General features: G+C 36.5%; 1 protein-coding gene across 1 annotated transcript in view; it reads left to right on the top strand.

Annotated features, from left to right (window-relative positions):
• Positions 1–12889, top strand: part of adarb2 (adenosine deaminase RNA specific B2 (inactive)) — a 278415-nt gene that overhangs the window by 176759 nt on the left and 88767 nt on the right. The window lies entirely within an intron of this gene.

Below are 12889 nucleotides of genomic sequence, written 5' to 3'. Positions count from 1 at the left end.
GTGGGCATGCTTTATTGCCATCTGTGAAGACAGATGATTTGCACTACACAATAAAAATGTTTTCTTAGCAGTATTAGACAAGGAAATAAATATGCATAATTGTGCAAGTGGATATTCAAAATGCACATAGATTCATATTGTGCAGATGTAAGAAACCACTTCATAGTCCCTTTTCTTAGAAGGTGTCACGATGGAAAAAAGGAACGAGGTGCGGATGTAAGTGCATAGATACAGGATATTTATTAAATTCATAAAAAATTAATAAACAAGCAAAGGGAGCAAAACATGATAAGGAAAGGTAACACTAATTAAGCATAAACTGATGAAATATACAAATCAACGTAAACAGTCAAAAACAAGCAAAAGTAGAAATAGAGCAAACAGTAACTTAATGTAAACAGAAAAAAGACAACTAAGTAAGGACAGGAATGAACACAATTCGAGGATCTGACAAACTGAACTTACAATGAACAAAAACACTAATTATAACTAGAAAAATAATCATTAAGACAGATAATACAGAAACTTATAAACGGCTAACCACGGGGACATTAAAGAGAGAGATGAGGAGAAAAGACAAAACCACAAAACAATATCATAACAGAGGAGCAAGCATAGAAACTAATAAAGATGGACATCAGAATAGATATATATGAAAGGTAAAGACTGAGAGATATATGGAATAAACTGCAAACATAGCCTAAAACAAAGAAAACATGAACAAAGAAGATAGATGGTAAACTGACCAGCGACAAAGAAACCATGTGCAATGCCCAACCAACACTCTGACAATTAACCTAGAATATAAATCTAAATGAAACACAAAACACCTGTCCATAGTAACAAAGATCGGGGTGTGGCTAAAAGGCTACAAGCTTGAGAAGAGCATGAGGAACAGTAAAGAAAAAAAAGCAAATGGAGACAGATATGAAAGGAACATATTTAGAAGAGAAAAGCAGAAAAACTACGGTGTGACATAGGTGAATAGAGTCAAATCCATGGTACTAACTTCTCTCTTAGCACTTATTTCTAAGTTAAAATGTTAGGTTAAATAAATATTTATTGAATATGTCAGTTGTGATGGCCTACTGGGTCTTGCGCTATTGTTATGGGTCCCATTTTATCTTTCTTATAATGTTTGTTTTGAAATGTAGTTTTTTTTTTACATTCTCACTCTTGATGTAAATATCTGACATACATGATCAGCTTGTACTTAATAGTCATTTTGATTGTAAAAGCAATAAATGAGCGTTGGTTTTTGTCTTTGCCCAGTAATGTACACCAAAATTTGCATATGATCAAAGTTGCATACGATCAAATTGGATTATAAAATGAGCACACACAATAGATGATCATCAGTTTCAGCTTGTGTGTATCTCGATGATCAAAATCACACTTGGTACCATTGTGTGTAAATTTGAATGTGATCATTTAACAGCATGAAATGGTGCTTTATTTATTTGAAGTTAAATAATTGAAAATATCAATACCACCTATAAAACATGAATATTCAGAAAAATATTTTAAAAACACACACACACACAAAATGACAATAATACTACAAATCTGTGCACATCATTCCAAAACAAAAGTGGATCTAGTATGTAGTTACTTTATGAAAAGATTGTATAATATAACCTCAGGCTGCATGTATTCCATGTTAGTTTTAAAACATATTACACGGTGCATCCCATAATTATAAATTAATAAAATAAAACATAACCACTGCTAGGCTGTAAATCCATCTAATGCACTGCAGTAATACACTTTTAATCTAAATATGAAAACTATATGTTATTAATAAAAAAAAAGCAGTTCAATCATTCTACTGACTTAAATAAATCTTAAGTATGACTTAAATATATAAAGTATTATTCACATTTTTCACATATTTCACATTTCTATTTATAAACGTTTTCATTGTAATTTTAACACTGTAAAATTTGGTCAGCATGGGGACAACTCAGTGGTCAACTTCAAACTCCATCAAAGAGCACAACTATTAGCTTATGACCCTCTGAATTAAATTTTTCTTTGGTTCACTACCAAAAACATTTGGATGAATTAGGATGTGCTTCAGTTTTTTTGATGAATAAAATGTCAGTGCAGCAGTTGTAATAGAACTGGTAAAATCAGACAGACTATTTATTAGGAGCTAAATAAAAAACTAGACAGGTGCCCTGTCCAACGTGGGTTCCTGCCTTGTGTCCAAAGATTCAATATCCAGATCAAAGGCAACCCTAAACAGGATAAAGCAGTTAGAGGGAATAAATGCTTGAATGAAGTCCTGTGATCATATTGAAGGGTTTTTTTTTTTCTGTTTCTACTTCAGAAACTTGAAGAAATGGGATATTTTTTGTGACATTTACGTTGTCACCTCCCTTAGTGTGTACAGAGGAAAACCATTTCCTCTCCTCCAGGTGTCAGCTGCTGCTTTTTGTATATGTAGCATGGGGTAAAGTGCTATTTCCTGAGTCTGAGCTTTTATCTCTGTTAATGCTGTAAATGCGAAGCTGGATAAATGATAAATGACAGGGAACATTCAGTCATGATGTGAAAAGATGCCTTGCTCCTGGTGACTTTTAGCCCCCTCTTGTGGAGTTTGGTTTTAAAGAACATTATGATGATGCTGATGACAATGTAAATGCTGATACTGATTTCTCAGCTCATTGTAACAAGCACAAACTAACAAAAAATATTCATGAACGTGATTACTATTTTTAGATTTTCCCATTCAAAATTGATGGAGAATCATATTGTTTCTGATTGAAGCAGAGTATGCTCCATAGTGTCCCTCCCAAATGGGGGCGACCATTTTGTATACCACCTGGCCACTTGGAGTCAGTATAAATACTGTGGTATTCTGTACCCCTCAGCTTTCACACACATACACACATATACCCAATATTACTTTTCTTTCTTCCACACCAAATCTTTATCTGTCTGCCATTTTCTCCAAGCACAGCTATTTATATCAATTCCTCAAGGAGAGAGCCCAAAGCAGCAGGATTCGAAAGTGACACACATCAGCGATTTGGCCCTGAACCACCGGAACACTAAATCACACCAATTAGTGCACAAAGCACACAGTAGAGCCATGGAGGTGAAAGCGCTTAATGGTGACACGTCCCAAGACGACATAAGATCCAAAGAACCAGGGCAAGAACAGACGTCACTGTCACAGGGATGTGGTGTACACAATGGTTACATTGTGGTCTACCACAACAACATGCAGCATCAGCTTGATTTTAACAACCCACATTAAGCGAGGCCCCCGAATCCTTGGTTGCTTGTCTTAGTTGTCTTAGTTGATACAGAAAGTGCTTATTTCTGTTGTTCTATAATTTATTTATATTTATTTTATTTTTTTTACAATGGCAATCTCTGTTATTGCATTTCAGCTAATCAAATATGATTTGATGATGGAACCCTAGATATTATGACAGTATTTTTCTGACTTAAAAATGCTCTTACCTCACTGATATTTTTCTTGTGGTAAATGCATAATAATTTGGGTGCCCTAAGCAACACCTCCCCCCACACACCCTCCCTGTTTTTTTTTTGTTTTTTTTTTTTGAAAATGTAAGAGGCAAAATTAAAATCTTGATAAAACAATAAACAGATTTTGCATTATCAATGACACCAAACATTAAAAGAAATAAATAAAATAATTAAACATAATAAATAAATACCACCACCATTATTTTAAAAAATATCTGTGCAAAGACTCATAAATAACAGATGAACTTAACTTTGTAAACACAGTACAAAATATTCAAATATTAGGTCTAGACTTGAATTTAAGAAAGTGTAACTTTCTTCAGTAAATAACCATACATAAGTACAAATAACTAGATTTTTTAATAACATGCTAAAAACGGCTGTCTAATTTGTCATGTCACATCACATTCAGTTGCAAGGTTTCTTCAAAGTTCATGTTACCAATAGCCGTTTTCCAATCAACAACTCATTACTTTGGAAAGTATAACCTGTAGCGTTACTTTTTTCACAACACAAGTACATACTCCTAGGTTCATAGTACGTAACAAACAAATGGAACTGCCTTGTAACTCACTACCTTACATATGCATGTTTAGGAACTGCTACACCATACACAATAGTGTCCTAGTGTCCTCTTTCTCTCTCTCTCTCTCTCTCTCTCTCTCTCTCTCAAGTTTATATGTACTGGTCCCTTTTCTCCACCTCTTGATTTCTCTGCACCAAGCTTCTTTGACATTTTCCCTTGATCCCTTGTTGACTGCTCAGAATTAAAACAGAACACCTTAAGCTATGAATAAAATGTCAGGTGTGGCCATGTGCTGGAATAGCTTCGATATTTTCTACTGTATTTTCCACTGCAGGCTTTGAGAAGTGGAGGTCAGCTCTGTTTATCTAGCCATGCGAGAAAATTTCTAGTACTATAGTAACTATTTTAACAGTCTTAAACTATAGGACAACAGCATTTGGTGAGAATGCTTCAAGTTAAATACCAGTTGCAGTCAAAATTCAAACCCAATTGCTAATTTATAATATTAGCAAATAATGAAAAGTGCTTCAGAAACCCTTCACTGCAATAAGACTTGTCTTTCTGGAAATTTCACTGCTTGGTATAGTAATTGCTACTTTCAGCTCAACTATTTTGCTTTTCCATGAGCCAAATCTGGCACATGGTTCCAGCAACAGGCTCTTTATTTAGTCCCTGCTCCCGCCTGGTATGAATCCTAGAAGCAGAGAAGGTACTAAAGGTAATGGGTCGATCTTGCGTGCTCATGGTGTTTGAAGAGGTTCAGTTTCTCCTTGGATTGGTGGGCAATGAAAAATTCCAGCTAGAGCTGTACCCTGCACTGTCAGAAAATTTGTCACTGTGGTGGTATCAGGGTACATATTCGTACCATTAATTAGGGAACATATTTGCACCTTATTCTATTATAATTGTAGGTTTTGAAATTGTGTTCATTTCATACACTCCATTTCATCTCCAGGATTTATATTATGATTTTTTTTTATTTGACACAGTTTCTTAAAAAGATCTTACACATATTCAAGAGAATATAATGTACCTTTACATAACACAACTGGATTTTAAAAGCTGTTGTACCTTTAAAGGTATATTTACACTGTTTGCACCATAAGTAACCAATAATGTACCCCTACCAAAACAATTTTTTGAGAATGTGCAATGAGAGTTTTGCAATGTCACTGGTTATATTTTGTGGGAGAGCTGTGCTAGTGGAAAAGTGACGAGGGAAATGTGCATTGAGCCATGTGCCAAGCGAAGCTGAGCCGAGTCTAGCCAAAACCAAACAGTGGAAAACAATCAATGACCGGATGCACTGAGCGCATCATCAGGGCAGCAATGCCTGTACTACTGGACAATTTGTATTACATCAAGGACGCTCACGCCTACCCATAATCTGTTCCAGTGTTTATTCTCTGGGTAATGGTTCAGCTCCCTTGCACTCTACTATTTTACTAGATATTTGTTGCCTCCCTGGAATCTCCCACTTCCTCTTCCCCTTCTTTCTTGTTCTTTCTTGTTCCATGGTGTAACAATTAGTTCCAGTCCTAAACTCAGATTGGCTGAGCTGCGTTTGAAGCCATTGTAAAATACACAATATACACACACCTTTAACGACCTTACATTGGAATTCCATATTAATGCACCAATGTATTAAAGCCAGTCAATTTTATTCAGTTCTAAACGAAGAGTGATATTGGGACAAAAAGAAACAGTGCTATACATCTCTTTTAGAGTAAGTGTCCCTTCAGAAAGAGGACTAAAAATCTATGCTCTTCTACTCAGCAGAACGGATGAACAGATCTTGTTTTACGGAGTGGATATACCACATTAATACATTAATATAGATAAACATTGGCATTCATGTTGCCTGGCAAGAGTGCTTGCTGTTAACTGAAAGTTAATATATATATATATATATATATATATATATATATATATATAGGGGTTGGACAATGAAACTGAAACACCTGTCATTTTAGTGTGGGAGGTTTCATGGCTAAATTGGACCCCTGGTGGCCAATCTTCATTAATTGCACATTGCACCAGTAAGAGCAGAGTGTGAAGCTTCAATTAGCAGAGGGTAAGAGCACAGTTTTGCTCAAAATATTGCAATGCACACAACATTATGGGTGACATACCAGAGTTCAAAAGAGGACAAAATGTGGGTGCACGTCTTGCTGGCACATCTGTGACCAAGACAGCAAGTCTTTGTGATGTATCAAGTGCAACGGTATCCAGGGTAATGTTAGCATACCACCAAGGAGGACGAAACACATCCAATAGGATTAACTGTGGATGCAAGAGGAAGCTGTCTGAAAGGGATGTTCGGGTGCTAACCCGGATTGTATCCAAAAAACATAAAACCATGGCTGCCCAAATCACGGCAGAATTAAATGTGCACCTGAACTCTCCTGTTTCCACCAGAACTGTCAGTCGGGAGCTCCACAGGGTCAATATACACAGCCGGGCTGCTATAGCCAAACCTTTGGTCACTCATGCCAGTGCCAAACGTCGGTTTCAATGGTGCAAGAAGCGCAAATCTTGGGCTGTGGACAATGTGAAACATGTATTGTTCTCTGATGAGTCCACCTATACTGTTTTCCCCACATCCAGGAGAGTTACAGTCTGGAGATGCCCCTAAAAAGCGTACAACCCAGACTGTTGCATGCCCAGAGTGAAGCATGGGGGTGGATCAGTGATGGTTTGGGCTGCCATATCATGGTATTCCCTTGGCCCAATACTTGTGCTAGATGGCCACGTCACTGCCAAGGACTACCGAACCATTCTGGAGGACCATGTGCATCCAATGGTTCAAACATTGTATCCTGAAGGCAGTGCCGTGTATCAGGATGACAATGCACCAATACACACAGCAAGACTAGTGAAAGATTGGTTTGATGAACATGAAAGTAAAGTTGAACATCTCCCATGGTCTGCACAGTCACCAGATCTAAATATTATTGAGCCACTTTGGGGTGTTTTGGAGGAGCGAGTCAGGAAACGTTTTCCTCCACCAGCATTATGTAGTGACCTGGCCACTATCCTGAATGGCTTAAAGAAGAATGGCTTAAAATCCCTCTGACCACTGTGCAAGACTTGTATATGTCATTTCCAAGGCGAATTGATGCTGTATTTGCCGCAAAAGGAGACCCTACACCATACTAATAAAGTTTCAGTTTCATTGTCCAACCCCTATATATAATATATATATATATATATTCACAAATTGAAATTTTATATTAACCAACCCTGGTAAGATTGCAATATATCGTGGCCTCATGTAGCTTGTTGATTTATTTATTTGTTGTAGTTTTAGACAGATGTTTTAACAGATGTCTGTGCCTGCCTCATTACTGTGTTTAGAAGTGCATTGACCGATTGTTGGCAAGTGTAGCCAAACCTTTAGCCATTTACCTTACAGAGAAGTTATAAGTGTATTATAATAATGTATATGTATATAATAAGTTGTATTTACCCATAAATTAAATGTTTCCTAGTTGTTACTAAATAAAAATATAGTAACTAATTTTGTAATATTAAGATTATTACCCCAAAAAACAAGTAAGTAGCTTGTGGGTTATGAGTTACGAAAAGCACCATTACTTATATATACAGTACAATGGTAACTTTATGGATAGGTAATAAAGGGAAATGATATATACGTTTTTTCTTTACTTATAAATGAAATATCAGTTGAATCTTCTGTTGCACTAGGACACATCATCAGTGATGTTACCTTGGGGTCACTTTGTGTTTTGGGTATTTCAAATGTCAGACCTCCTTATCCAGCTTGTGTCCAAGTACCATGAACCCACAGATCACTCCTGATCCACAGCCATCTACAGACCTCCTCTGCTGCCTCTGGTATTGATGGTCTTTTTCAGCTTGTCTGTGATGCCAAGAAGATCTGCATATTCTCTGCAGCCCACCTCTATCGGGAGACATTGTGCTCACCACACCTTCCTGCACTGCCTTAGCAGCTGTCTTGCCCTTTCCTTGTGACCTTAAGCCCTGCAGAGGGACATGAGCTTTTGTTCTAAGGATCACAGAGGCACACACCTGCTCCTTCTCCTCTCCTGCTCCTCCATCTTTTCTGGAATTCTTCACATAAGTGGTCTTTATCTTACTTCGACATCAAACTTGAGTCAAACACTTTCCTTGCTTGGTTGTGGCCATTTAACCCACTGGTGTCCTGCTGCTCTGTTTGACGCTTTAGCAGCTGATGCTTGGAGGTTCTAGGAACTGTGGGGTGACACCGGGCCAGGCTCCTCCTGTGTTTCACTCTAGGGGAGTCCCCTGTGCACACAGCTTGCTCTTTCAGCAAAGATTTTATATTTGCTTGTATATCTTCAGGATATGTGGGTTTATACAGACTTTGTGGCACATATAGATGTTTTTAAAAAAAAATTTAATCACACATTATGCGGCCCTTCAACTAAAAATCTAAATGTTGTTCATTTATAAATTTTGGATCATATAATTTCTGAATGCATCATATTTAGGCATTTTCCAATATATGTTTTCTTTAATTAATCTTTCGTTTAGTTCACTGCATCAGTTAAAACAGTTCAGACCTCTTTACACTTTTTTCTTAATTTCAATTAATTTTAATCAAACAATCGATATCAAATGATTGTCTCTGTTTTTCAGACTTTTTCAGGAAAACGTAACATTGAGCCAATGAGAAACACTGATCCAGAGGTCCTTGACCTATAAGTGCTCTGTTCTTCTCTCTGATATTTTTACATTTCATATACTGGTGATAATAAAAACACCAAAAGCACAAAACCTCTTTTTAGAGGAACTACAGTTGCTTCTGTTAATGTCTGAACCTTGGCTTGAGGTTATTCACCAGACCTCCCACACTCACCTGTGTCATCATCTTCTTCCTCTGAATCTGTCTCACAAAATCTATGTCGACAACTGAGCCAACACATTTTGCACACAAAGACATTTGGAAAACTAAAAATAAATTTTTGTTTCATAAAAATATTTTGTAAAATTGTCTAAATGTGTTTTGCTGCTATAAAGAACAGACTGAATTTTGTGAATATTTTTTATAATTAATGAGCATTTGTCAGGTAGAATACACTACATCTATGAAAAGGAACAAAAATACTTACTTTAACTACAAGTAACATCATAAAAGTCATACCTGCAATTGCTTCATTTTAGAAAAAGTAGTCTTGAGATTTTCTCCTGTGTTTTCATAATGATAACAATTTTGTAATGGTTTGGTAAAAGCATGGAAATGCTTCCACTTCATTCACAGTTCAGTAAAGAGCTCAGAACTCGCCCCAAAAGGAAGTTTGTTTCGGTATTTCTCTTTATTAGATGATGAAAGAGCCACCTCTAAAGATTATGTATCATATTTGATACTTTTGCATTATATGGTTAATAGGTAACAGTTTTAGGTATGAAGCCTGTATAAATAACCCTTTATAAACATGGCAATAGCTCTTTGAAACTGTGTGTACAATCCAAATTCCAATGAAGTTGGGAGGTTTAGCAAAACAGAAATAAAAACAGAATACGATGATTTGCAAATCCTTTTCAACCTATATTTAACTGAATACACTACAAAGATGAGATATGTAATGTTCAAACGGATAAATGTCATTGTATTTTTTGCAAACATTAACTCATTTTGAATTTGAGGCCTGCAACATGTTCCAATAGCGTTGGGATAGTTGTGATAGTGGTCAGTAAGTGGTGAACCTTGCCCCATCCTTGCTTGTGAACGACTGAGCCTTTTGAGGATGCTCTCTTCATACCCAATCCTGACACTCACCTGTTTCCAATTAACCTGTTCACCGGTGGAATGTGGAGTGTTTACACCACGTCCCAACTTCATTGGAATTGAGGTTGTATAAATGTACATGCTTTTATATACTAATAATGCCTCACAAGACTTATAATTTGTTATTTGTTAACTTATACATATCACTATTCATTAAAATGCTTTTAAATGGATGAAGGCCAGTGGAAAATAATAAATAATAATAAATAATGTTTTTACTTCATGTACTTCATGTTTTTACTTCATGTAAAGTGATTGTCAGTATACATTATAATTTATAATAAAAATGATAAATAACTTTACTTGAAGCACCCAATTATTATAATATGTTTAAAATCATTAATATGTATTATAGGTTCTAATGATGCATTATTGGTGTTTATATGTATGCTTACAAAACATTATTACCAAGTTATAAATAATTAAAACTGCATCTATAAAGGTTTATAAATATGGGCTTCATAGAAAGCGTTAACCAATGTTATTCCGTAGTTTGTCGCATGTTGCTTCCTCTAATGGTGATGTTCATCCTCCCCATCTCTCATGCTTCCCTGGGGCCATGTGGCTATAGGTCTTTCTATAGCTGGTTTATGCCCTTCTAACCAGAAGCTGTAGGTTGGTTTGCTAACCTTCCCTACCCTATTACCATCTCTCCAATTTGTCTGCTGTGTCTCCAGCTGCCAGGTTCCTAGTTTATCATTACTGATATTAGACCATCAAGTCTACATCTGGCTCTTTGTTTCATATTCACTATATGTTTTGTATTAGGTGCAAAATGGCATTTGTACTGGATCTCCCCAGCACAGATACAGAACTGTAGAGTAAAACTTACATTGTTGTAGTCCAAAAAAAATTCATTCATTCATTATCTGTAACCGCTTATCCAGTTCAGGGTCGCGGTGGGTCCAGAGCCTACCTGGAATCATTGGGCGCAAGGCGGGGGTGCCAGTCCTTCACAGGGCAACACACACACACACACATATTCACTCACACACTCACACCTACGGACACTTTTGAGTCGCCAATCCACCTACCAACTTGTGTTTTTGGACTGTGGGAGGAAACCGGATCACCCGGAGGAAACCCACGCAGACACGGGGAGAACACACCAACTCCTCATAGACAGTCACCCGGAGCGGGAATCGAACCCACAACCTCCAGGTCCCTGGAGTTGTGTGACTGCGACACTACTTGCTACGCAACCGTGCCGCCCACAAAAACAAAATAATAAAATAAATTATATCTTCAAAATAGTATCTTTATAGGAGAAGGAATAAACCTTCTTAACTCTAAATGAATGTCAATGTAAAATGGTTTTATTCCAAGTAGTTCGCATTTCTATGGCTCTACTCATCATGAATTTTTCACACAACTTGAAGGACTGCTGTTCTGTTCAAATGATTGTAGTAAACTAAAAATCCACAAAAATGCAGAGCCTTGTTTTTATTTGGACAGTGACGATATATATATATATATATATATATATATATATATATATATATATATATATATATATATATATATATATATGTTTTAGTTTCCTCGAGAGACAAGATGAGATTTTTTCCTGAATACTGTATTCATTCACAGCATTCAATGATAATAAATAAACAATGTCAGTGCAGTTTGTGGAATATGTTATTCACCAAATATTTTTTTTTGTCAGTTCTGAAGATTCAGGCTGGGTTTGAAGTCAGTGGGGTGGAGGGGTCAGCACACATTGCCCACCCTGATATCTTTACAGAAGAGCAGAGATAGCTAAGCCCTGCCATCAGGGGGATGGTCGCCAAATCCTCCCTGACCGCAGACAGCTGCAAGAGGCTTCAGTAGCAGAGGCAGACAGCATCCTTTCTTCCTTCAGAACATGAAAGAGTCCAAGCCTGACTCCTTGGTGAAATGGTGTTTGAACACTTTTCCACTTTCAGGTTTATGTGTTTAGACACGTCAGTTTAACATGGTGGTGTGGGCAAAGGCTTGATACATTAGCAAGGGAGATTTAATGAACACAAAATGTGAATAAAAAAAATAAACACAGCTAAATAAGCTTAAGCATGTACAGGAAACACAGACTGAGGACTAAAACCATAGAACACTTGTTGACTATAAACGGACAAAGTCCCTTGGCAAACATTAACATGCATAACCAATAAATAAATAATAATAATAATAATAAAGAACAAAAAAAACTGAAAAAGCACACTTAAATTACAGAGAGGAAAACACAAAACCTAGGGAGTAATAAAAGGACACTTGTGACATGAGCATGGCTAAGGGAACACAAGGACAAGCAGAAGCAAAGCCTCAACAAAGACACTAGCTATGTCCCAACTGCACACTTAATACTAATTCTTGCTAGTGTTCAAGTATGTAGTATATTTACAAGTGTCATCATAGTTTAGTATACTAAAAATCCTCATTGCATACTTAGAACCAGTTGATTTTTGAGTATGGTAATGATGGACATTATTGTCGCACAGTTAAACGGAAAATGGAAAAGGAGAGCAGCTTCTCACACCTGTAAATATTTGCTCTTAATGCCCTTCTCACTACGTAGTGCATTTCACACACTATAAAACTAATACTCCTAAATTTAAACAGTGCTTTAAATATTTTGTATTAAAGGAAGTCGAAGCTTATATAGAATATTAATTGTTTTATCTGACATACACCATATTTTAGTGCAGAATTCTTTATTTTATGACCTACAACATGCACTATGCAGCGTGGAGGGAGGTATTTGAGCTGGCAGAAAGCATTGCAGGTGTAGCTTGGTATAACCTGCATTGTCATAGCAACATTTAATCAAGTCCTGTTAGTATGAAAGGTGTAGCATGTTAATATTTGTGTACTAGCCTGCTGAAATCACACTTTTAAGGTTAGTACATAATATGTACTGTTTAGTACTAGTGTGTAGTGCACACTACTGAGCCTGTGGCCAGAAAAACCCAGGAATAGGCAAAAAGAAAACAGAGGACAAAAATAAAACAAAAAACAAAATACAAAAAAAAAAAAAAAGGTAACATTTAAGCATGAAACGAGACCAAGCATGACAGCCAGCTTCAACGATT

Source organism: Hoplias malabaricus, chromosome 10, assembly GCF_029633855.1.
Source record: "Hoplias malabaricus isolate fHopMal1 chromosome 10, fHopMal1.hap1, whole genome shotgun sequence".
NCBI classification, from domain to species: Eukaryota; Metazoa; Chordata; class Actinopteri; order Characiformes; family Erythrinidae; genus Hoplias; species Hoplias malabaricus.
This window is presented reverse-complemented; position numbering and strand designations above follow the sequence as displayed.